Source organism: Podarcis vaucheri (assembly GCF_965113315.1).
Source record: "Podarcis vaucheri genome assembly, chromosome: 1".
Taxonomy (NCBI): domain Eukaryota; kingdom Metazoa; phylum Chordata; class Lepidosauria; order Squamata; family Lacertidae; genus Podarcis; species Podarcis vaucheri.
Window position 1 is genome coordinate 108,644,750 of NC_138759.1, and position 23,512 is coordinate 108,668,261.

The following is a 23,512-nucleotide window of genomic DNA, read 5'->3' on the forward strand; positions in this document are numbered from 1 at the left end:
CCAACTCTTTTCAACAACGATCTCCTAAGACAGACTTCAAGAGCCTTCGGAAGAGGGTGGATTCTGCAAGGGCAAAAGAGAAGAAAAAAAGCCTTCTTCCTGAACCGAAAAGCTTAAGTGTGTTCACAAGTCAAAAAGGGAGTATACATGTCCACATATCCTTGGCCTTTTCCAGCCGAATACATAACTCCAAAAGCGGTTTGAAATTCACATCACAACGACAGTATCAGAATATTTGACCTGGGAATACATCGCAAACAGTGTTCAAAACTCCAGGGGGTGATGAGATCGCTGTCTGCTGCCTTCCCTTCTGACTCCCCTTCCGTCTGGAGGAGGAAGAGTTCCAGCCTCAAGAGTGAGATTGGTGGCTGCCTGGCCTGCCTTCCCTTTCCCCTCCCCTTTGCTCAGAGTGAGATGGCTGCCTTCCCTTTCAGCTCCTTTCCCCCTCCCCTTCCCTCCAGTGGATGAACAGTCCCAGCCTTGGCATTTTCCCCACAACCAAAGTGTCCTGCTCCCTCCGTCTCCCCTCTCTGGCTGCTCCACTTCAGCTCAAGTGGGAACAAGCTCTCATTTCATTTCTCCCCTTGGCTGCTCCTCATCTCTCCTCCTCTCCCCAATAGGTGGAAGGAGAACAAGGAGAGCTCATTGGTCCTCCTGTCCTCCCCTCCCTGGGTCCTTTCCCCACAGGGTGAGGAGTCACCTCAAAATGGGGTTTGGGAGACAGTGTATAGGGAGGGGAAGGCTTCTCCTTATGAGACTCTGGGTTTGGGGGTTCCCGCTCCAGCATCTCATTCTTCCTCGGCTGCTGCTTCCTCCCCACCTCTCTCTGTCTAGGTAGCAGTTGCAAGGACGTTACCCCATTCACCTCTATGTAGTTCCATACTTATTTCAGATATCGTGATATATTTATACAGTAGTACCTCGGGTTAAGTACTTAATTCATTCCGGAGGTCCGTTCTTAACCTCAAACTGTTCTTAACCTGAAGCACCACTTTAGCTAATGGGGCCTCCTGCTGCTGCTGCACCGCCGGAGCACGATTTCTGTTCTCAGCCTGAAGCAAAGTTCTTAACCTGAAGCACTATTTCTGGGTTAGCAGAGTCTATAAAACCTGAAGCGTATGTAACCCGAGGTACCACTGTATGTCACAACGTTTAGCTGATGATATATCACAATGATGAAAACCAGATTATCACCCAGCCCTACCAGCCAATCCTACAGAAGGTAATATGAACAGGGGCTTTCACAATCATGTAATAATTTATTTTATTGGAAAATTGCTTGTATTGAGTTGTCAAAAACGTACAACAAACCAAAAACAATATAAACAAAGAAACTATCTACAACAGCATTTGGAGTGGTATTACAGAATATCTGAGCAAGTGCTCAGTGATTCAGAATAGAATTCAGAGAGTATGTCCCAATAAAAGCAAATGTTCGTAAACAGAATGCAAGCCATTTAGATATTCCCTACGCAATGTAACCTGACTCATTGTAGGTTGCAGTAAATGTCCATTCTTGTTTACATAAGAAGTAAAAGGCCACCATATTGCAACAGATTCGTCTTCTTTACTTTTTTCACTAACTGCCTGATTCTGTTAAGCTAATCTTTCTGACAACATGTCCCATGTCAGCCAGCCTTTTATAGACAATCCAGCCAGCTTGGTCTGCTATCTCAACTAGTGAAGTATCTAATTTGAAGAAAACCAGGAAAGTTGCAGCATGCCCAGTATCTGCTTCTATGTAAGAGGCACACTAGTCTTGTATAAACTGTGCATCTATAAATGCCTTTAAATATTGGCAATATTTAGCCAAATGTTTGAGATATTTATGCTCTGGGATGGGTATCAAAGGGGATTCATATGCCACCAACCATTTAGCCTAACTTTTCAGAGTGCTAACTGAAGTTCTAGAAATGGGTTTTCAATAACACAAGCATATAGTATTAGGTCTCCAAACGAAATGTCTGGTATTGCTTGAGGTGATCAGCTTGCAGACCCAGTATATCAATAAAAAGGACTCCAGTAGGAAGCCATGCTGAATTGTATGTGGCATTAATATTCTGTCCAACAACATCTGGACAGCCATCGGTTTGTTCTAGAAAGTTAAAATTGGGAGAAGAGAGGAATCCGTATCTGTCAGAGACGTCATTCCACAAAAGCAGTTCCAAACAAGTGTGACTTTCGTGAGTTGCTGCACCAGTGATCTTATCATAGCCTCTGGGGAAGGAGGGCACACCCCACCAAGAACTAAGAGAGCTAGCTATATCTTATCAGACACAATTTCTAAGAGGCAAGTCGGTGAGCTCTGAATTGGAGAGGCCCCTTGCTCTTCCCCCTTTCTCACTAGGGGTCTAACCCACTCACCACTGTAGTCACTGGCAGATTACAATCCAGACTGAGAAAAGTGCTCTCTCTCATTTCTCATAAGATGGGCTGAGAGCCACTGTGCCTTCTTCTTTTTTCTGATGCACAATAATACACTATTATCTCTCCCTGAGAAGCTTGACAAATGCACACACATCTCTGTCAGCACTGGAAAGCCACTGGCGGGATAAGAGCAAATTGATGCTGTTTGAATTAGCTTCTATGCTTCCCAAATTGCTTGGGCGACAGCACTGCATAGAACCTCAAGGGGAGGAGAAGAAGGGGGCTTGGCAAGGAAGATGGCAAAACTGCATCCATCGTGAACAAGTCCCACTCACCTTCACAACCCACCCACAAGTCACTGTGTAATTACTTCACAAAGCCACAGATGTCCCAACTATAAAAATACCCCAGCAGCAGTGGTTTAAGTGTTTTTATAGCGCAAGGGCAGATAGGCCTTAAATTAGCTCCCACCCCAAATCTATACACCCCACACAATTCAAACACAGTTTACTTTAAAAAACAAAACAAAAAAACACCTACCTCTCCTCTGTTCCCACAACATTCAGGCATGAAACAAACAAGAACACAGCCCTCCCACTTTCTATTTTCAGGTTAAAGGCCTTACCTCTGTGACAAAGGACATGGTTTGCATGCGAAAGGCTGCAGGTTGAGAACCCAAAAAGACCGGGCATTGAACCTTGTTTGAAACTCTGGAGAGTTCTGCCAGTCGGCATAAAAAGTAAGGTAAAGGTAAAGGGACCCCTGACCATTAGGTCCAGTCGTGACCGACTCTGGGGTTGCAGCGCTCATCTCACTTTATTAGCCGAGGGAGCCGGCGTACAGCTTCTGGGTCATGTGGCCAGCATGACTAAGCCGCTTCTGGCGAACCAGAGCAGCGCACAGAAATGCCATTTACCTTCCCGTAAGCACTTTGACGTGCTTTCGAACTGCTAGGTTGGCAGGAACAGGGACCGAGCAACAGGAGCTCACCACGTCGCGGGGATTCGAACCGCCGACCTTCTAATCGGCAAGTCCTAGGCAGCACCACCCGCGTCCATAAAGGTACTGTGAACTAAATATATACTGTACAGTATAAGGCAGCTTTCTCTGTTCATACTAGTTCTTGTATCTTCCCCTCCCTCCTGTAACATCAAGTCAGAAATGAATTTGCTATTTGTTTCCTCCTCTCCACAGAGAGCAGCTTTTTTTAATGAACTCCAGAAGATGGCGATTAGATTTGAGTGTTCTCCGAAGGTCACATCCCAGAAAGAACATCAGCATGTAAAAGTGGTTCCAGACTTCATTCAGCTTTCTAGGCACAAATTGGTGAAGAAAGTATTGAAAAAATTACAGAATGCACCAAATTGCCCACCTGATTGCAAAGTTAAATAGGGGATCCATCCAAAAGGAAAGTAAGCAAGTGAGAGATATAACCTCTTTGGTTAAAAGATGCATGGCTTTGGCTGGAGTGATTATGAGCCATGATCAGGCATGCCATCCATATGCTGTACAATATACATTTTAAGCAACTATAGTAATATATATTAATGATTTATATTAGAAAGACTACAAACAAAATATGGAGTCCAAGGAGATACAAGGGATTTCAGTGCAAACCCAACTGATAGTGCAAATTCCTTTGTGAAAGAAAGCCTTATTTTCGTTTTAGATATCTAGCAATACTTTTTTGACTCTTTAAAACCAATCAGGCTTTGGCCTATATGCTGTCTAAATGCTGTTCCTTCAAATGCTGCACAAATAATTACCAACTAAGACATAATGGGTAATAATACCCAATGTAAATCATACTCAGAGTAAGCCCATTGAAATGAACAGACTTAAGTCCATTGATGATCATTGGGGCTACTCTGAGTCATCTAGTCCAACCCCCTGGCAAATAGCCATTCTGGTGTGGCAACCGTAACCTAGGTTTAGTTGTCATTTGGCACCTAGCTTATATATCTAAATTTCTAACATTGAAGAGCCTAACCACAATCCTGGATTTGGAGAACACACTAAGCCAAACCATAGCTAGTTGCCACTGCACCAAGCTAAAAGGTCAAGGGAGGAACAAAAGGAGTGGAAACTTATATCCGGAAGCCGCCAAAACTACATGGTACTGGTAAATCATAATTTAGCTTACTGTGCTGTGTGAACCAGGCTAATAAATGCAAACTAATTGTGTTTTTTATGCACCTGGAGAAATTATCAACACAGCTTTCATTGTTAAGTTGCTGCACAGATTTCGTAAGAACAGCAACAAAAAGAATAAGGAGGAATTTGCAACATCAGCTTGCCTGAAATTCAGATTCTCTGTCCTAGGGATATGGAATGAAATACTATTTGTCTTATCAATAACCTTCCTTTTAATCAGAACAAATGGTTTAAGCAAGAATTGAAACAAGAAGGTCGACAACATTTCTTGTCTTAGTTCCAAAGAAAACAAAGATAAACTAAAACGCTTATTTTTCAAAAAGAGAGTCCAGCTCCTTTCTACTGTATGAAGTTTTCCAAAACAAGCCAACACGCTGCCTAGGCAGTTGACAGCCCACCAAGAAACTTTTGGAAGGGACGTCAAGATCTCTTCCTGGCTGCCATTTTGCTCAGAGAAGGCAGGATCTACTGTTAAGACTGTTAATTCAAGGTGGTTAAAAATAAACCTTGAAAGAAAGCCTATTGATTTTAAACACACACACACCAACTCCACACAAAGAGATGCCAAGAATTTCAGACAAAAAAAAGTGAGGTTCCGCCGCTACCTTTCCCTTAGATAAAAAGGAAGCCCTTGGAAAGGATGATTGTTAAGGAATGGGAGATTAGAATTATGGATGTTTGGAGAAGAAACACAACCCTCTGGACATCAGTTAATTGAGCAGCCTTCTTCTGCAGCAGGCTGTGGGAGGAGGGAAGAGGGAAGAGGAAGGGGGTCAAAGATATAAAAGAGGTGGCAATGAACCAAGACTTGAAGCTTGAGAGATTCCTTCAGTCCTGCTTTCTATTCCTAATAGACACAACCTCTAGATATAGCATCTCAGTAGAGGCGCCCCAACTCTAACTAACAGGATTACTTATCCAGCTTTGATTTCCTATCTTGCTTGCTTTGAATTTAAATATGAATACTTCCATCTTAACGTAGCCATGGCTGTTATGTGTGCGTACAATTCCCACCCACCCCCTCCCAGGAGAGACTTACAAGCAGTCCAATAAAACCCATCTTGAATGCACACATTCAATTTCCCCCCTCTACCTTGCTATGGCCTCTTAATCAAAACTAGTTTTCTACACACATTGCAAAAAAAACGCCCAAAAAACATAACAGACTACTTTATATCAAACACTTTTTCAAGTCTCAAGGCTTGGATTCTGACAAAAGCGGCTTCTGTTAAAAGAAACAGTGTTGTGCTCACAGAAGAGACCCTTCTGCGACGGCCACTCGCTTTCCATTCATGAAGTGACGTTAGAATCCAAGCTGCATACGTCACTCAAGACACAAATATTAGATAGTGGCATTCCTCACAAGAAAAACAGCACTGTTGCTATCATTTGGCTCCCCCCATCACATTTTAGATATCTCTGCACACACAAATCTATGAATGATTTTGTTTTAGAAGATTAGCAAACAACCTTCAGTAGCTACAATTGTGCAAGATTACCAAAGCTAAACCTTTAGTATTGCCTCACTGTGTTGGCTTATATGTCTGCACTACACAAAGGTTTTGAGTAACTTGTTTCGTCAACTCTCTAAGCTTTGTGTAAAGCTATATATCTTGTTTGCATTGCTAGCAATGTTGCCATCTGATGAAGCAAGGACATATGATGAGGTGGACTCTGGTCCACAAAACCGTAGGCAATAATAAATTTGTTTAGCCTTTAAAATGCTACTTTGTTCTTTTTTCAGTTACAGAATACAAAAAATTATCCCTCTGGATACAGTTAGAAAATTGTATAAAATTGCAGCTTTAAGAGGTTTTTTTTTGGGGGGGACCCTCTAAACCAGAAGTAGGCAACCTAAGGCCCGGGGGCCGGATGCGGCCCAATCGCCTTCTCAATCCAGCCGCGTGTTTTTACATGAGTAGAATGTGTCCTTTTATTTAAAATGCATCTATGGGTTATTTGTGGGACACAGGAGTTCATTCATTATTATTTTTTCCAAAATATAGTCCAGCCCACCACATGGTCTGAGCGATGGTGGACTGGCCCATGGCTGAAAAAGGTTGCTGATCCCCACTCTAAACTCTATTTTCTAAACCCAAACACTACCCCTGTACTCTATTGTAGCATCAAAATGTGTATCAATATTTTCCAAGCTGCCCTTGTTTAAAACAAGGAGAAAGGTCCAGACAAAAAGCTAGTGCTTGATTTACTATCATTAATTATTATTTAAAGTATTGAAGTTTGGGATATTTCTATGATATCATTAAAAAAAACATCTTGCAGCTGATAGTGGGTGGTACGCAAAACCAATCTATAAACTGCCTTGAGTCACTGTGCGGGTGGGGGGAGCTGGGGCTTAAATAAATGAAGAAGAAGAAGAAGAAGAAGAAGAAGAAGAGGAGGAGGAGGAGGAGGAGGAGGAGAATACAGGTTATTCAGTTTGCAAATGTGCCCATGGGCCCAAAACAGTTGTTGACTGCTGTAAAATAACAAAGCATACCATGTGCACACATGTTCACTGTGTCCCTCACTACAAGAAGTGAGGTTACAGGGAACCAGGCAGAGGGCCTTCTTGGTAGTGGCGCCCGCCCTGTGGAATGCCCTCCCATCAAATATCAAGGAAATAAACAACTATCTGACTTTTAGAAGACATCTGAAGGCAACTCTGTTTAAGGAATTTTTTTCCTGTTTGATGTTTTATCGTGTTTTTAATGTTCGGTTGGGAGCTGCTCAGAGTGGCTGGGGAAACCCAGCCAGATAGGTGTAGTATGTATGTATGTATGTATGTATGTATGTATGTATGTATGTGTAAATAAATAAATAAATAAATAAATAAATAGTATTATTATTATTTGCAAAGTAAACCATCGGTTAAGCTGAAATAACTGTGCAATGTGGCCTGTGTGTTGCTGTCTAAGGAAAATTAAGACCTGGATCACTCCACCGAAAACACACACAGCTCTGCCATAGATGTTCTCATCTTGGCTAATGCACTGCTAAAGTACTGTATTTTTCGCTCTATAAGACGCACCAGACCATAAGACGCACCTAGTTTTTGGAGGAGGAAAACAAGAGGAAAAAAAATCTGAATCCCAGAAGCCAGAACAGCAAGAGGGATTGCTACACAGCGAAAGCAGCGATCCCTCTTGCTGTTCTGGCTTCTAGGATAGCTGTGCAGCCTGCATTCACTCCATAAGACGCACACACATTTCCCCTTACTTTTTAGGAGGGAAAAAGTGAGTCTTATAGAGCAAAAAATACGGTATAATAATAATAATAATAATAATAATAATAATAATAATAATAGTGTGTGCCAGACTCTCATGCTGCATCCCCCTCACATTTCAACAGCTCCACACACACACACACACACACACACACACACACACAGCACTTGTGGCAGTTACGATACTGAGCCAGCTGCAACCCGTGCAAGACATGAGTAGGTCTTCAATCAGCTCTTTCGTTAACTTTTGTCCATTTTTATCAGGGGCCCCGATAGCCCTTTCACCTGCAACCCTTGGAACCGTAAGGCGATGTAGATGAAGGACATGCTGGTCTAACCACCAAGATACTTAAAATGTGTTAACAATGCGTTGCATTCACACTTACAGAGGAACTGATGCCATAAATAGAAGGGCAGGAATATTTCTAGCTGATGGAATTTCCACCCCTCCTCTTTCCAAGAAGTTACCAGTTGCTATCTGTGTGTCTTGCATGTTTATGGACGATAATCAACCAGAAGAGGGGCATGTTGGGTTTTTTGGTTTTACAAAAGAGAGGAATGAGGTAAGTCAAGGTACACTTTGTTTTCGAATTTGTAAGGAAACATGGCAGCTGGCCGGAGAGGCCAGTAGAGAAAATCCCAAGAGTCCCTGCTCTTTCTACTTGACCAAGGACAGCTGCACATTCTGGAAGGCAGGTCCCCTAGTTCCCACATTACAGTGGGAGCTCAGGTTAAGTACTTAATTCGTTCCGGAGGTCCATTCTTAACCTGAAATTGTTCTTAACCTGAAGCACCACTTTAGCTAATGGGGCCTCCTGCTGCTGCCGCGCCGCCGGAGCCCGATTTTTGTTCTCATCCTGAAGCAAAGTTCTTAACCCGAGGTACTATTTCTGGGTTAGCGGAGTCTGTAACCTGAAGCGTATGTATCCCGAGGTGCCACAGTATTATCGATCCCATATTGTCCACCAATTTTTGAAGAGGAAGGTGGGTACAGCATACAGCAGCCTCCCCTCAATCTGTTGTTGTTGAACTACTACAACCCACCGCTCTTGACTGCTGCCCATGATGGAAAGGGCTGATGGGAGTTGGGGAGTCCCAACCAAATATGGAGTGTGGCAGGCTGCAAATGACCAATCCCATGAGCGGTAAGTCCATTTTTTAAATATAGGTTTTAAGTTTTTTCCACTTCTGCCACCCTGAAATTATTCCAGAGGCTTAATATCAGACAGAATACTTCAAAAATGAGAAAATAAAGTCATGAGAAACACTTGAACCATTCTCCTGAGGTAGCCCTCTCTTGGTGATCTGCCCTCTACCCAAACACTTTGTTGCCAGTCAGCCAGTGTTCATCTCTGCAAAAATTCAGCAAGCTTACTGCTTGTCAGGTTGACTGCTTTCCCCCTCACTCTGCTGTTACAGGGTTAAACAAATGCTAAACCAGGAGGAAGCCAGGAAATACTGGCCCACAAAACTGCCTTATGTTTGAAATTCATACATTATAGTCCTCCCTCCTTCTCCTCCACCTCCCATCCCGGACAGTATTTTTCTTTCAGTTAGCTGGGGGTGAGGGGGATGTTTATCTTATTGGTATGGAGGGGGGGGGAAGAGAGAAATTGGATAATTTGCAATGTGACTCAGATGCACAGCTGTTCATTAAATATATCCACCAAAAATACAAATATAAGCAGGGAAAGACAGTATAATGTGCTTGGTGGGGGGACAGCAGGCTAATCGTAAAAAAATAAAAGGGGGGGGAGAGCAAGTTTAAAAAGGTTGCAGCAAGTCCCCAGAGAGTAGGCCATCTGCAAATATGATAGACTACACCAAGAATACCGTATTTTTCGCACCATAGGGCGCACCGGACCATAGGGCGCACCCAGTTTTTAGGGGGGGAATTCAAGGAAAAAATCTTTTTCCCCCCGCAGCCCCAAAGGGCAGCGTACAGGCTGCACACAACCTCTCCCTACCGGAGGGGTTGCATGCAGCTATGGATCAAGCCAAGGCAGCGAGCGGGATGGATCCCACTCCCAGGAGAGGCGAATCCATAAAGAATCCATAGCCCCGTGCAGCCTCTCCTTGGCAGAGGGGCTGCGCGCAGCTATGGAGGAAGCCAAGGCAGCGAGCGGGATGGATTCCGCTCGCTGTTTTGGCTTCCCCTTTAGCCCTGTGCAGCCTCTCCTTGGCGGAGGGGCTGCACAGGGCTTTCCTGGCTTTACTGGGAGGTGGGGGGATTCCCTCACCTCTCCCAAAAGCCCGCAGAAGCCGTGCAACCCCTTTAAAGGGATTGCGGCTTCTCCTGGCTTTTGTGAGAGGTGAGGGAATTCCCCCACTTCCCGCAAAACCGGCAGAAGCCGCGCGCACTTTAAAAGGGCTGCACGGCTTCTCCTGGCTTTCCTGGGAGGCGGGGGGATTCCCCCGCCTCCCGCAAAACCGGCAGAAGCCGCGCGCCTTTTAAAAGGGCTGCACGGCTTCTCCTGGCTTTCCTGGGAGGCGGGGGGATTCCCCCACCCCCCGCAAAACCGGCAGAAGCTGCGCGCACTTTAAAAGGGCTGCACGGCTTCTCCTGGCTTTCCTGGGAGGCGGGGGGATTCCCCCACCTCCCGCAAAACCGGCAGAAGCCGCGCACACTTTAAAAGGGCTGCACGGCTTCTCCTGGCTTTCCTGGGAGGCGGGGGGATTCCCCCACCCCCCGCAAAACCGGCAGAAGCCGCACACACTTTAAAAGGGCTGCACGACTTCTCCTGGCTTTCCTGGGAGGTGGGGGGATTCCCCCACCTCCCGCAAAACCGGCAGAAGCCGCGCAATCCCTTTAAAGAGATCGCGGCTTCTCCTGGCTTTTCTGGGAGGTGGGAGAAGGGACTGATGCCGCCAGTCAGTCCCTTCTCCCTCCTGTTGAAAAGCCCGCAAGAGCTCACGGAGCTTGTGTGCGGCTCTTGGGGGCTTTTCCCGCCTGCCTCCCCCCTGCATTCGTTCCATAGGACGCACACACATTTTCCCTTGCTTTTTAGGAGGGAAAAAGTGCGTCCTATGGTGCGAAAAATACGGTACATTTAGAAAATTTAAGCCAAACATTGCAGCGCAGTATGTGTGCATGTTCCCCAGGCTCTTTCTGTGCACCTGAAAATAGGTTGCTCTCTTTTTTCCGTATTTGCAAGCAGAGGCTGGTTTGCTCTTTTTCTTCCAGAAAAAGCAAGAAGCTGAGGGAGAGCACCCAAACTAAAAGTTCAATTCTTGTATTTAAAAAATGTAGGGCAGTTCCTACAAGTTATTCACTCCAGCAAATCTGTAAGTATCCACACTCAAGTAGTTAATCTGACAAAATGAATTACCCTTGAATTACCAGCATCTCATATTTTAACTTCAGGAGACTTGTGGTTTTTTTGTACCCCTGCCATATAAAACAGTAAAGTTGAAACACAAGGGTTTAAATAAACAAGGAAGAATCAATATCCCTGTCACAAATAGGCAGCATATATATGCAAGTGTTCACATCTCCTCAATTCACTAATCATGACAACAGCCCTATAATGTAGGCCTCTATCATTATCCCTATATATTGCCCCCAGTATGTGATGGATTATGAACCAGGGATTTGCTTACACTCCTCATGCATACCAGCTCTGAGGGGAATCCATTTTACAACCATTCCTACCGTTCACACCTCTACATCAAGTGTTTGTATGGACACTTAATTTTGTATTAGGAGTGCCCCAGTGGTTTTAATTTGCAAAACGAATCCCACCAAAATGTATTACTGCAGTTTCAGTCTGGAGGAAGACAAGGGCTCAAAACATCTGCAAGTCACAAATGGCAGCTTTTCAAACACACACTATGTAAGGATAAGCATGTTTACTTGGAAGGCAGCCCCTTAAAATTCAATGGGTCTTATTCTCCAGTAAGTGTTTAAGATGACAGTCTCCGTGTCTCAATTGAAATCCTGCTTCAGTTGCTCTCAAGCTGCACCTCTCACTCTTCTTTGCTTCCTTATGTGCTCTCCTTATGCGCTCTCACTTCTGCAGGAGAAAGCAGTGTTCTGTGTATATCCAGTCACAGCAAATGAAAACACACTAGGCCTAGTCAGGCATCCCTCCAAACTGTGTAGACGCAACCATGTGGAAAGGCATGTGCACTGGCCCTGCCACCACCCTCAACCTTTCTGCATTCAAGGAGCATGGTCCTAGGTGGAACATTTTTGCACGTTCAGCTGAACACACTTTTGAGTTCTCCCCTCAACAGGGAACCCTGTGCAAACGGGGTTCTTGGTCATGGCCAAGATGCTGATCAATGTCCAGCTGAACATGCAAACAATCCTAATTAAATCCACTCCATTCAACATGGAGATATATACACACAAACACCAGTTCTGGGTCAGGGATAGCATGCATCATTGACCATCATTGACATTATTTCCACATGCTGTCCTATACATATTTGGAATAATGCCTTAATAATGTTGCTTCTGTAACACATCACAAGTTCACATAAATGACAATTTCATGCTCATTACATGAGATGAAACAGTGTACATATATGAGTTTGTCTGTCACATACCAGAGAAGTGACACCCAGGTAGGAAAATGAGTGTATAAGGTAATACTTAACAGACTCACAAACTAGTCCACAAACACTGCCCTATATTGTTATTTGATCAGCTGCTGCAGAATAGGTTTTGTTTGTTTCAATGCGATATTAAAACACCTTGGGTGTATATGACGTAAACAAGGCCAGAAGGTGGGTTTGTTTTTGGTGGTTTTTTTTCCAAATAAATATATTTCATATCTATTGTGTTAAAATTATGGGTTATAAAGTGTTATATGAACAATAATTTTATATATGCTCCCTGCAGATGAGCATTAATTAAAAAACTGAGAGGTTGCTAATCAGTTGCATTTTTAAAAGTAAATATATTATTTTCACAACTAATGTAAGCAGCTCATATCTCTGACTAGGCAATTTTCACACTGTTCACAAGAATAGACCCTGAAATAGATATATATAGAGATGACAATTTTTATCTCTCAGTACCTTACCACGCAAAATCATGCTAACATACTTCAGACAAACTTCAACTAACTGCGGAGAATACTGTAATGTTTTAATTATACACCTCTGTCATTGGTCCCCAAAATCTAAAATGGAAATTCAAGCATTTATTACATTTTTATGCCGTGCATACTCCAAAGAACACAGAGCAGAAAACATCATTCTCCTCTACTACCCTCATCCCTAATTTTATCCAGAATATTCCTGTGAGGTAGATTAATCAGAGAGACAAAGAGCGGTCTGGGATCACCCAGTGTGTCTTGCAGAGTGGAAATCTGAACCTAGGTCTCCCCAATACATAGTCTAACCACTACAACATGCTGTAGAGGACAAAGCGTTTCCAAGCAAGTTGGTCCCAGCATGAGCTGTCCAAGCAAGGTAGCTGTAGGCAAGGAAACACACGGGATAAAAATGAGAGCATTTGCTGGGGATGTGATTATAAGATGCTAAGAGGCCAGACGTTACCTATACCAGGGGGTACCAGTGTGACACAGACAAGGGCGGGGGGGAGAGATAGGTCCAACAGACACAGTATTTTTTGCTAATCAGATACAGTATTTTTTTTGTTACTACACCATTCACCACTTCCTTAAAAATCTTTACATGTATGAAATTGCAGTAATAAAAATAACTTCTCTCCTGATCTGCATGAAATGTAATACTCTTTTGCAAGAATGGAAGCCAAATTACCTCACTAGAAGAAAAGTGATTTCCTGGGGACAAACTTTGGGAAAAAAGTATAAAAGTCTGTTCGTTATAGAGTGAAGTCTTTTTTTCTTAAGTAGTGCGATTACCCAAGTATAAAAGTAACCCTCTTTGTCTTGTAAAATGCCCACCCTCTTCAAAATAACCTCTTGATTTTTTAAAAAAAGTCTCATTATTAGGATTGCCTCTTTTTTTAAAGGAAAAATTATAGTCAGCTCGAAATGGTATTTTAAAGTATTGACCTTTACTGTAATGTAAGAAATCCTTTCACAATCCATCAAAAGCTTTTAAAACCGTGCAGCTACTTTGCTTTCAACAAAACCTATTAGCCTTTGATTGAGAAGTCATAAAAAAACCTAGGTGGGTGAAGAGGCAGGCAGGAAGGAAAATACCCCCCCCAAGTTTTATCAGAATGTTATATTAAAATATGAAAATAGTTGGTCATTTGACTGCTCAAAATAAATGGTGGAATATTAAAAAAAATATTAGAACACACACACTTTCTAACTACAAAGTTCAAAAGCTAATTACTTGCTAGAAAACAAGTTATAAACACCTTTCATCTATTATTATTTAGAACAATGATATGCAAATAAAAACATATGTGACTCATCAAGCAATATATCAGGAATAGGCTAAAACTGGAAATCAAAATATACATATGAACAGGAAATAAAGAGACAAAATACGAGATTTGAGCTGTAGTCCAGAGCAAATAAATCCTTTGTCATTATCAAACATCATGGTGAAATTAAAAAGGTAGGCTACCAACTATACAACACTGTTCTCTGTTTCTCAAATATCTGTTCTCTGTATTCTCAAATATTGAAAGAATTGTCAGTTGCAGCTCATCCCTAGGTGGGAAGGAAAACATACTCTCCACGTATCGATTACCCAGAATAACTCTACATTGGTTTATTCCTACACTAAGCAATCACATGCCTGACAAGGAGAATGTATTTTGTCCACCAACACATTAAATGGATTCTTTTATGAATCAAGAGCTCAATTTCACAACTGGAAGAAAGTTAGCAGGAGCTTGAAACACAAAGTATGTTTGGATGCAGTCACATCAACACAGAACCACAGAATTGTAGAGTTGGAATTGACCCCCACAGCTCATCTACTTGCAATGCAGAAATCTCAACACATAGTCCTCCATTCAATTTGAAAACATACCAGACTCTGTTTAGCTTTGCAAATGTTCTAGCAGTTTTTGATTGTTAATCTTTGGTAGCAGGCCCCCACCCCATCCCCAGAAAGAATTAAAGTAGTATGTTGTTCATTTCCTGAGTTATACATCCCATCACAAACAAAATCTGCTTGAAGCCGGGATGTGTGTGTGTGTTTCAGAATTTGTTAACATTTCTGATGCCCAGTTTGGGGAGCATTTCCTGTTGCTTGCCATGAAGTGAAACTCCCTATTCACCCTAGGGCAAAAATAAGACACTGAACTTGCCCAAGCTAGCAGAGCAAGGCCCACTCGGTGTGCCAGCTCTAGAGTGCTGAGGATGCTCTCTTGCAGTTCCAAGGGTTTGACTCAATTTTTGCTTATACAGTTGTACATTAGAATCCGTTCCGGAACTCCGCTGAACTTCCATAATGTTCAGAAACCAATCTGCAGCTTCTGATTGGCTGCAGGAAGCTCCTGAAGCCAATCAGAAGCCACGGAAGCCCCGTCAGACATTTGGATTCCAAAGAACGTTTGCAAACCGGAACACTTACTTCCAGGTTTGCGGCGTTCAGGAGCCAAAACGTCCAAGTACCAAGGCGTTCGGGATCCAAGGTACAACAGTACGTGTAACCCTTGGAACCAACCGCTTATGGTGTGTAAACTGCAGAAATTGCTGGAGGAGAGATTATTGTATTGGTGTGGCCTGTGTGCTGATTTTATTGCTTTTTACACATAAATGGTATGCTTCCCAATTTTATTTGCTCTTCTCTTCATATTATACTGATTCTTTTTTACAGCAATTTAGTTGAACCACTTTTGAACTGCTCTGGTGGCAGATGGGTGGCATATAATTTAATAGATGAAATAACGAAAACGGGAGTTCCAGTTCTAAGAAAACTGCATATCCAAAGTGTTTTGCATTCCTTTGGTCTGTGTAAAAAGAGACTCTAATAAAAATTACCACCAGTGCGAAACCTTTGATTAAAAAGGTGCATCAAAACAACCACCTGTTTAAAATGTATTACAAGGAATGGGATGACTCAGAAATCGCTTCTCCATCCCCAGGGCTGAAGAAGATCCCAGCATGTTTAGTCAGTCCTCTCACTGCAAAAGAGATCTTTCCTCATCTTGCAAGGAAAGTCCCATCAGGCCGCCATTCGAAACAGAAGAGACCCATGGCCAGCTAAGGTGCTTTCTATTGCACCTGAAAATGAGCTCGGAATTGTCATCTCCCTGACAAAAACTGGGGTAAAGGAAACAGAACATGCCCTTCCTCTTGACTTCAGGAAACTGCCTGCTTCTTAGTACAATAGCATTCAATTCACCACCAGTCAAGCCTCACCAAAATGCAACACTGATCCGTATACAGTTATACCTCGGGTTGAATGTGCTTCAGGTTGAGCGCTTTTGGGTTGCGCTCCGTGGCAACCTGGAAGTAACAGAGTGTGTTACTTCCGGGTTTCGCCGCTCACGCAGACACTCAAAATTTCGGCATGCGCATGCACGGAAGCAGCAAAACGCGGCCCACGCAGATGCGCTTGTCGCGTCTTACGTTATTGCTTTCCATGGCTGAGCACATACTCTGCATGCAAAACAACCCAGAAACTCATTCCCAAGTACGGCTGAGAAAGACTCCTGTCTGACACACTGGAGAGTCACTGCCTGTCAGAAATCAACAGTACAGTGGTACCTTGGTTTACGAACTTAATCCGTTCCGGAAGTCCGTTCTTAAACCAAAACTATTCTTAAACCGAGGCGCGCTTTCCCTAATGAGGCCTCCAGCCACCGGTGCCCTTCCACCGTTCAGATTCCATTCTTAGACCAAGGTAAAGTGCTCAAACCAAGACACTATTTCCGGTTTTGCAGAGTTTGTAAACCAAATCGTTCTTAAACCGGACTGTTCTTAAACCGAGGTACCACTGTACTGAGTTAAATTGACTAAAGGTCTCACCCAGTGGCCTGATTTGCACATCACACTAAGCCATGCAATTGCTTAGCATGAATGCACAAGCTCCAGGAGAGAGTGCAGACACATCGATCCTCTCCTGTTGTTCCGCTGCTTCCCCGTGCAGATATTAGTTTGGCTAAGTGTGTCATCCAAACCTGGGCTCATGGCCCTCCTGGACCAGCTACAAGCCGTAAACCATGTGACAAGCCGTGGCTGCAAAAAACACAACATTTTTGTGCTCCAGGGCAGCATTGGCGTAGGAGCAAGAATGCACACTTCTGTCATCTGAACGCATCACAGCCAGCAGCTCGTGGGAACCATAGTAGCCAACAGCATGAGGCTGCTGCTCACAAGTGCCCAGGAACAGCTCTGACTATGGACGGAAAACAAGCCAGAGACTACAGATGCAGGTTTGTATTTATTGTTATGCAGACATTTGGGAAGAGTAACTTTGCAGATGTTCCATTTAAATTTTGGATTCCCCCCACCACTTTTTAAAAATTGTGCCCCCCCCAAAAAAAAATGTAGGGGGGAAAGCCCTTCTGTGAGGCAGAAGCACAGGCCAAACTCCTAAAAGTCATTCCACAGCCTTCCCTTCTCGCCCACCACTCTCCTCCTCCTCCTCCCTTCGCCAACACACATTACTTTCTCGGCAATCTGTGCAGCTGCCTCTTTGTGCAGTTGGCACCGATCACTGCCAATCTGGGACTTATTTCCAGTGAAGACGGCATTGTTTTATTAGCTACTTAAGCAGTGCATGCACCATTAATGGAGTTTTTATCTCTCCATTTCCCTGACAGGGCAGAACCAGCCAGTCTGACTCTGTTATTATCATTAGGAAAGCTCACCCTCGCTATCTTTAATCCAAACAACATCTGGATTCATAGCGGCTCTCCGATAAAGTGAGGCGAAAGTGCACACTGCATTAGCTCCCAGAGAACAAAAGTTTATGCTTTTGTACATGCACTAGTGATTAGATAAAATGTCTCCAGCTAGCCAATACAGTGTTTTGGTATACATTTCCGTTTTTTGCCTTGTACCCCTTGATAAGATTTTCAAAATTACACATTATACAATTAAGATCCCCTCCCCGCACCTTCAAACAAATAGCAAAGCTAGAAAACAAAGCAGTGCTTCCTATTTCTGCAGCAACATTTACACACAAGCAATTTTACAGGGGGGAGGAGCCGCAGGCCTTTGAAGCCTTGAGTAACATGCCAAGGACTTCAATAAGAGGAAATTAAAGAGCCCTTCACTGAAATATTATTATTAATGTGTGCACGGATGACAAAACAGTCTGGCGCCAAAGTAGCCCAATAGACATGTCCCACTGTAACAGACAGCTGTCTCCAGTGTCATTTAAGTATGCTTTTGCTCGAAATCAACCCCTCAGTGTCTCCCAAGAATCAATAGAGAGAAGAGAACCGTGAACTCCCCCTCCCCCAAATACATGCAACTAGGAATCTGGAGCGTCATCTTGATTATATTCAATCCGCCAAGCGGTTTTCCAGGCAAAGTGCAGCCCAAAGGATACATACTGTACTCAATGATCTCTCCTCTCTCTCAGAGAAGGCGGCCATCACCACAGCAAGATCGATACAGCCCTGTTGAGTTCAACAGGACTTGCAAGGAAGAAATGGGTGTATTATTGGGTTGTCTTTGTTGTTATTTATATTATGTATTTTCTGTTTATTATGCTGTGATTTTATGTTGTGAACTGCCCTGAGATCTATGGGTATAGGGTGGTAAACAAGCTGATGATGATGATGATGATGATGATGTTGTGCTTTTTTAAAAAGAAAAAAAGGTTGTGGTACTCACCATGAAGTTGTTACAGTAAATGTCACATTTTAACACGGGGTTTGGGATTGGTGCTGGTACACTGTGTACCCTTGAGTGCCCCCTTAAAAAAAGCACTGATAATAAGTTGTAGCCTTGGGGGGGGGGGGCTACTAGCAAATAAGTCCTACTGAATTTAGTGGCTCATCCCACTCCCAAGGAAACATGTATACAGTGCTTTTTTTCTTTTAAAAAATGTTTAGGGGCACAGTACACTCATTTTCCTACTCATATTGAAATACTGCTCCTCAATGAGGCCAAATTTAGATTCACAAAATGTTTAGAGGTATGCGTACCCACAGAAAAAAGCACTGCACATACGCAAACACACACACACACACATATATACATACAGTGGACCCTCCGGATACGAACTTAATTCATTCTGGGGGCCCATACATACCCTGAAAAGTCTGCATCTGCACGCAACACGATAGAGAGCTTCTGCGCATGCACGAAGCACGCAAAGAGCTCCTGCGCATGCATGCGCCGCAAAACGCTGCATTCACAACCCAAAAGTTACGTTACCCTAAGGTAACATAACCCGAGGGTCCACTATATAAGCTAGATGATAAAACATAACAACAGGGCCTTCCACCAACAAAGAACCCTAAGGCAAAAGAAAAGCACAAAAGAACTTAAAATCTGTCTTTAACCTTTATAAGAAAAGAGAAGTCCAGCTTTGATGAAGGGTTTCAGCTCCACAAAGACATGTCAACAAAACACGAAGGCGGAGAAGTGTTTGGGAAGGCACTCCAGAGCAGAGAAGATTTTCTTCCTCGTTGTTCAACAGAAAGACCTACAGTCTGAGCCACAGGCTCCACTGCTCAGATGCGGAAGCAGCGCTTCAGATTAGAGCATCATGCCATGCTGTTAATGACAGGCTGCGTAACCCGATTCTCTCAGTGGGCGTCTGGAATAAGCACTTCCTCCTCCAGCGCCCCTATCCCATTGTCCCACCCCACTGCGCCAGCTGTTTCTGACAGCCAAATTGCTGCACATTAAGCAATAAAGGCTGTCAAGAAAAGGAATTTTCATTTCTGTAACGCATAGGCCTCCTTGGACAAATTATACAGTTTACAGTCCTAGGCTACGGGAACCTGCTTTCATGTTGAAATGCTGCCAAATGCAGTCTTAAAAATAAAATAAAAAATTCCAGTTGATAATTGCATCAAACAAGTGTAAATGACCAGCGCAGAAAGAAGGCGTATGTTTCACAGAGTAAGCACCAAGCACTGGAAATGCTCACGTGGAGATGAGAAGATTCTCAAGATTTCCTGCATTTGTTTTCCTTTTTTTCCCCCAATGAGCTTCAAGATGGTGCACATGAGGATTATCCCGCTGTATCCTCACAACCACCCTGTGTGGTACATCGGGCAAAGGGACTTGCGACTGGCTTGTTGTCACTCAGCAAGCTTCATGACTGCGCAAGCCCAAAGCCCTGCCCACTACACCGTACTGCCTTTCTAACATAATAGCACAAAGGAGACTTTCAACTGATACAATCCTTATACAGTGGTACCTCAGGTGAAGTACTTAATTCATTGCGGAGGTCCGTTCTTAACCTGAAACTGTTCTTAACCTGAAGCACCACTTTAGCTAATGGGGCCTCCTCCTGCTGCCGCGCCGCCAGAGCCCGATTTCTGTTCTCATCCTGAAGCAAAGTTCTTAACCTGAAGCATTATTTCTGGGTTAGCGGAGTCTGTAACCTGAAGCATATGTAACCTGAAGCGTATGTAACCTGAGTTACCACTGTATTATTTTTTTAACTAATTATCTGAATGTCTTAACATACAGCAAAAATAGTATAATAGCAAAACCCAAGAAGTAGAAAAGTGTGTCGAGGAGGCAAAAGATATGTCCTGTGCATATCTATATATATATATGCTTAATTTCCCCCAAACTCAAACAAATACAAATGGCTTTTTTTTTCCGCTGGAACTTTCTAGAACTCAGTTCTTAGGTGGGCACCATTGCCATTCTAAGAGAACAAGACAGGTGTTCGTGGTGACTTCCTGCACCACTTTTTCTAGAAAAATAGCACTGCATAAGTCCCTCGATAAAGTACTCCAAGAATTCGGCTACTCTTCTAGGGTGGCAGAAGGGAAGGAAAGTCTTAAAAACTTTCTGGACATAATATCCCACTCTCCATAAAATATCAAATGAAGTGCAGCTGTATGCTTTATTGGGCTGAGACATCTCTGGCGGGAGATCCTACTGTAATAGTTTTCTGCAAATGCAGTTCTGCATGGTCTGCTGACAGATGCAACACCGTCCACAACACGAATACCTCCCCTTCCAAAATCCCATGCAAACCAGCAGCATAACTCAAACAAGCTGTACAATAAAACTCCTAAAATCGGAGCTTCTCTCAAGCCAGATCTGCAAACTGAAGCAGCCCAAAAGCTGCGCCACTGTTCATGCAATATTCATAGTACATCCTATTCCCAAGGTACAGGGACATGACAACACCCCCTTCGTATTTATTTTTTATGCAGGTTTTTCCCCATTCACAAACAACCGATGCTGGGTATGTATGTATGTAACCCATGCAAGGTTCTGTGCAGCCCAAAGTATAATTCAAAAATAATAATATAATAATAATTTATTATTTGTACCCCGCCCATCTGGCTGGGTTTCCCCAGCCACTCTGGGCAACTTCCAGAGAAACCAAAAATACACGAAAATGTCACACATTAAAAACTTCCCTGAAGATGTCTTCTGAATGTCAGGTAGTTGTTTATCGCTTTGACATCTGGTGGGAGGGCGTTCCACAGGGCGGTCGCCACTACCGAGAAGGCCCTCTGCCTGGTTCCCTGTAGCTTGGCTTCTCGCAATGAGGGAACCGCCAGGACGAAGGGGGTTCTTAATGGCACAACCACTTCCTGGTTGGGTGGGGGAGATGTTGAGACAACAGCAGTCTATAAACTGGAACAAAGTCAGGCTGGTGTGCAAATGCTCCATACCCAGGGGCCAGCTCACCGTTTAAGAATCCGCAACTCCAAGCTCTGCACAGGTAAGTGCTTTAAAGCACACCCAGCACCTGATTTAAAGTTGGATTTTTTTGGGAGAGGGGAGGAAAAGTAGAGACGATTGTGCCAAACCAAGCCAAGCCAGGATTAGAATTGCAGTCTCACATCTAAACAAGCATGCTCAAGTTAACAACGGATTACAGTGGTACCTCGGGTTACATACGCTTCAGGTTACAGACTCCGCTAACCCAGAAATAGTACCTCGGGTTAAGAACTTTGCTTCAGGATGAGAACAGGAATCGCGCAGCGGTGCAGCGGCAGCGGGAGGGCCCCATTAGCTAGAGTGGTGCTTCAGGTTATGAACAGTTTCAGGTTAAGAACAGACCTCCGAACGAATTAAGTTCTAAACCTGAGGTACCACTCTATTTGCCCTTTTACCACTCTAGCAGAGTCACAACTAGAGAGCAGGCCGCTGTGGTGCCAATTCTAATACATCAGAGCCAACCTCAGAGTTTGTAAATAGACAGGAAAGGGGTACAACATGGAATACAAATATATAATTTTGCAACCATGAGGTATTTTCATCTAGTGTATTTGTATCTACAAGCCCAGGTTCAAGCCAGCCAGATAGGCAGGGTATAAATAATAAATTATTATTATTATTATAAGGCTCTTGTGTTGATATACAAAGCCCTGAACATCTTGGGTCCAAGGGCACCTTAAAAACTGTCTCACTTTTGCATTTTGGGCATCTCTTGATGCTTTACTGCTGACAGGCTTTTGCAGTTGTTAAAAATTTTAATTGAATAAGCTGTCATTTTAGCAATGATCTTGTATTACTTCTAAAGTTTTTTTCATGTTTTTATAATTGCTGCACACTACGGACATATTTTCTGAGAGGCGAGTATATGAGTATTTTAATAATAATAATAAAACAACCCAGTAGTTACTGGCTATTCAGAACCATCAATATATCAACTCAGTGCTGCTCATCCAGTTCTTAGAGTAAAATTGTGTTGGGAAAAAGTGCTTTGAGCACAATGGCGATTTTATGTCAAGGTGAAGAGGCTGGGGGGGGGGGAGAGAGAAAGAGAAAGAGAAAGAGAGACTGAAGATCAAGGGTCATCAGACATGGAGCCCTTGAATAAAAGATCCTATGCATTCCACATTCTTAAACTTCTCCTTAAACTTAAAATCCTTAAACTTTCACTTATGCATGGCTGTTAACCCTATTTCAGCATCCCACATTCACCGATTTTCCCCAAAGGAGACATGTCTCAAGTTCACATCTTGCATGTCCTCCAGGTGGCCAAGCAAGATCCACCAATGCAATGAGACTGCGGAAAATTGAAACGCACCCAAATGTCTAAGCAACTTGTAACAACCTTACCCAACTCATATCACCTTCGTAATTCTCACAGGAAGCATGAACAACTAAGGTAAAGTACCTATTAAGAAACACGGTGAATAGATTCATATTTTAAAACTGGAGCTAATTTATGCCTCTCAAGTTCGATTTTCAAATGAATTCTTGGGCATTGTCTGTTTAGAAACTTTGTCCCCCATCCTTCCTGACAAAAATTGATTCAGCGTTAGTAAAAGATCACTTCTGCACAATAATAATATTGTTCTTATTTCAGAGGAGGAGCTTAGATGGCAAGAGTTGGAAAACAAAACTCCCCTCCTCTCTTCCAGACCTTTTAAGCAACTCTTATAGAACTTTCCACTAACTTTAACAGTGAAAGTTCGAAATCTAAACCTACGTAGCTGAATTAAAAGCATACTGTAAAGAGACTGTTGTTCCAGACACAATTGTCTCCTGCAGCCAGACTGAAGCAGGAGGAAAATGCATGCACAGCAAAAAAAAAACCGAAAGGGAAGAGAAGAGGGAAAAGTTTTGCATACCTCTTTAGAGGCTCCCTTGCACTACACATTTTAACAGTGCAGCAGCCTGGTCAGAGGGACAGACAGCTGTGATGAAACTTGATCTCATGACTCAGTTATAGCTGTAACTCAGACAAGGCCTAAGGGCCTGTTCTCACCACCGAGCTCAGCTATATGCAAGCACAATTAGAGAGCACCAG

General features: G+C 43.3%; 1 protein-coding gene across 2 annotated transcripts in view; it reads right to left on the bottom strand.

Moving 5' to 3' along the window:
• ACVR1 (activin A receptor type 1) overlaps nucleotides 1–23,512 on the bottom strand; it is a 72,606-nt gene that overhangs the window by 34,372 nt on the left and 14,722 nt on the right. The window contains exon 1 of one of the 2 annotated variants that reach the window (XM_082198520.1): nucleotides 241–378. The exons of the other annotated variant lie outside the window; for it this stretch is intronic. The gene's annotated coding sequence lies outside the window, so the exon portion shown is untranslated. Of the gene's footprint in view, nucleotides 1–240; nucleotides 379–23,512 lie in introns of those variants that run through there. 2 annotated transcript variants of the gene reach the window in all.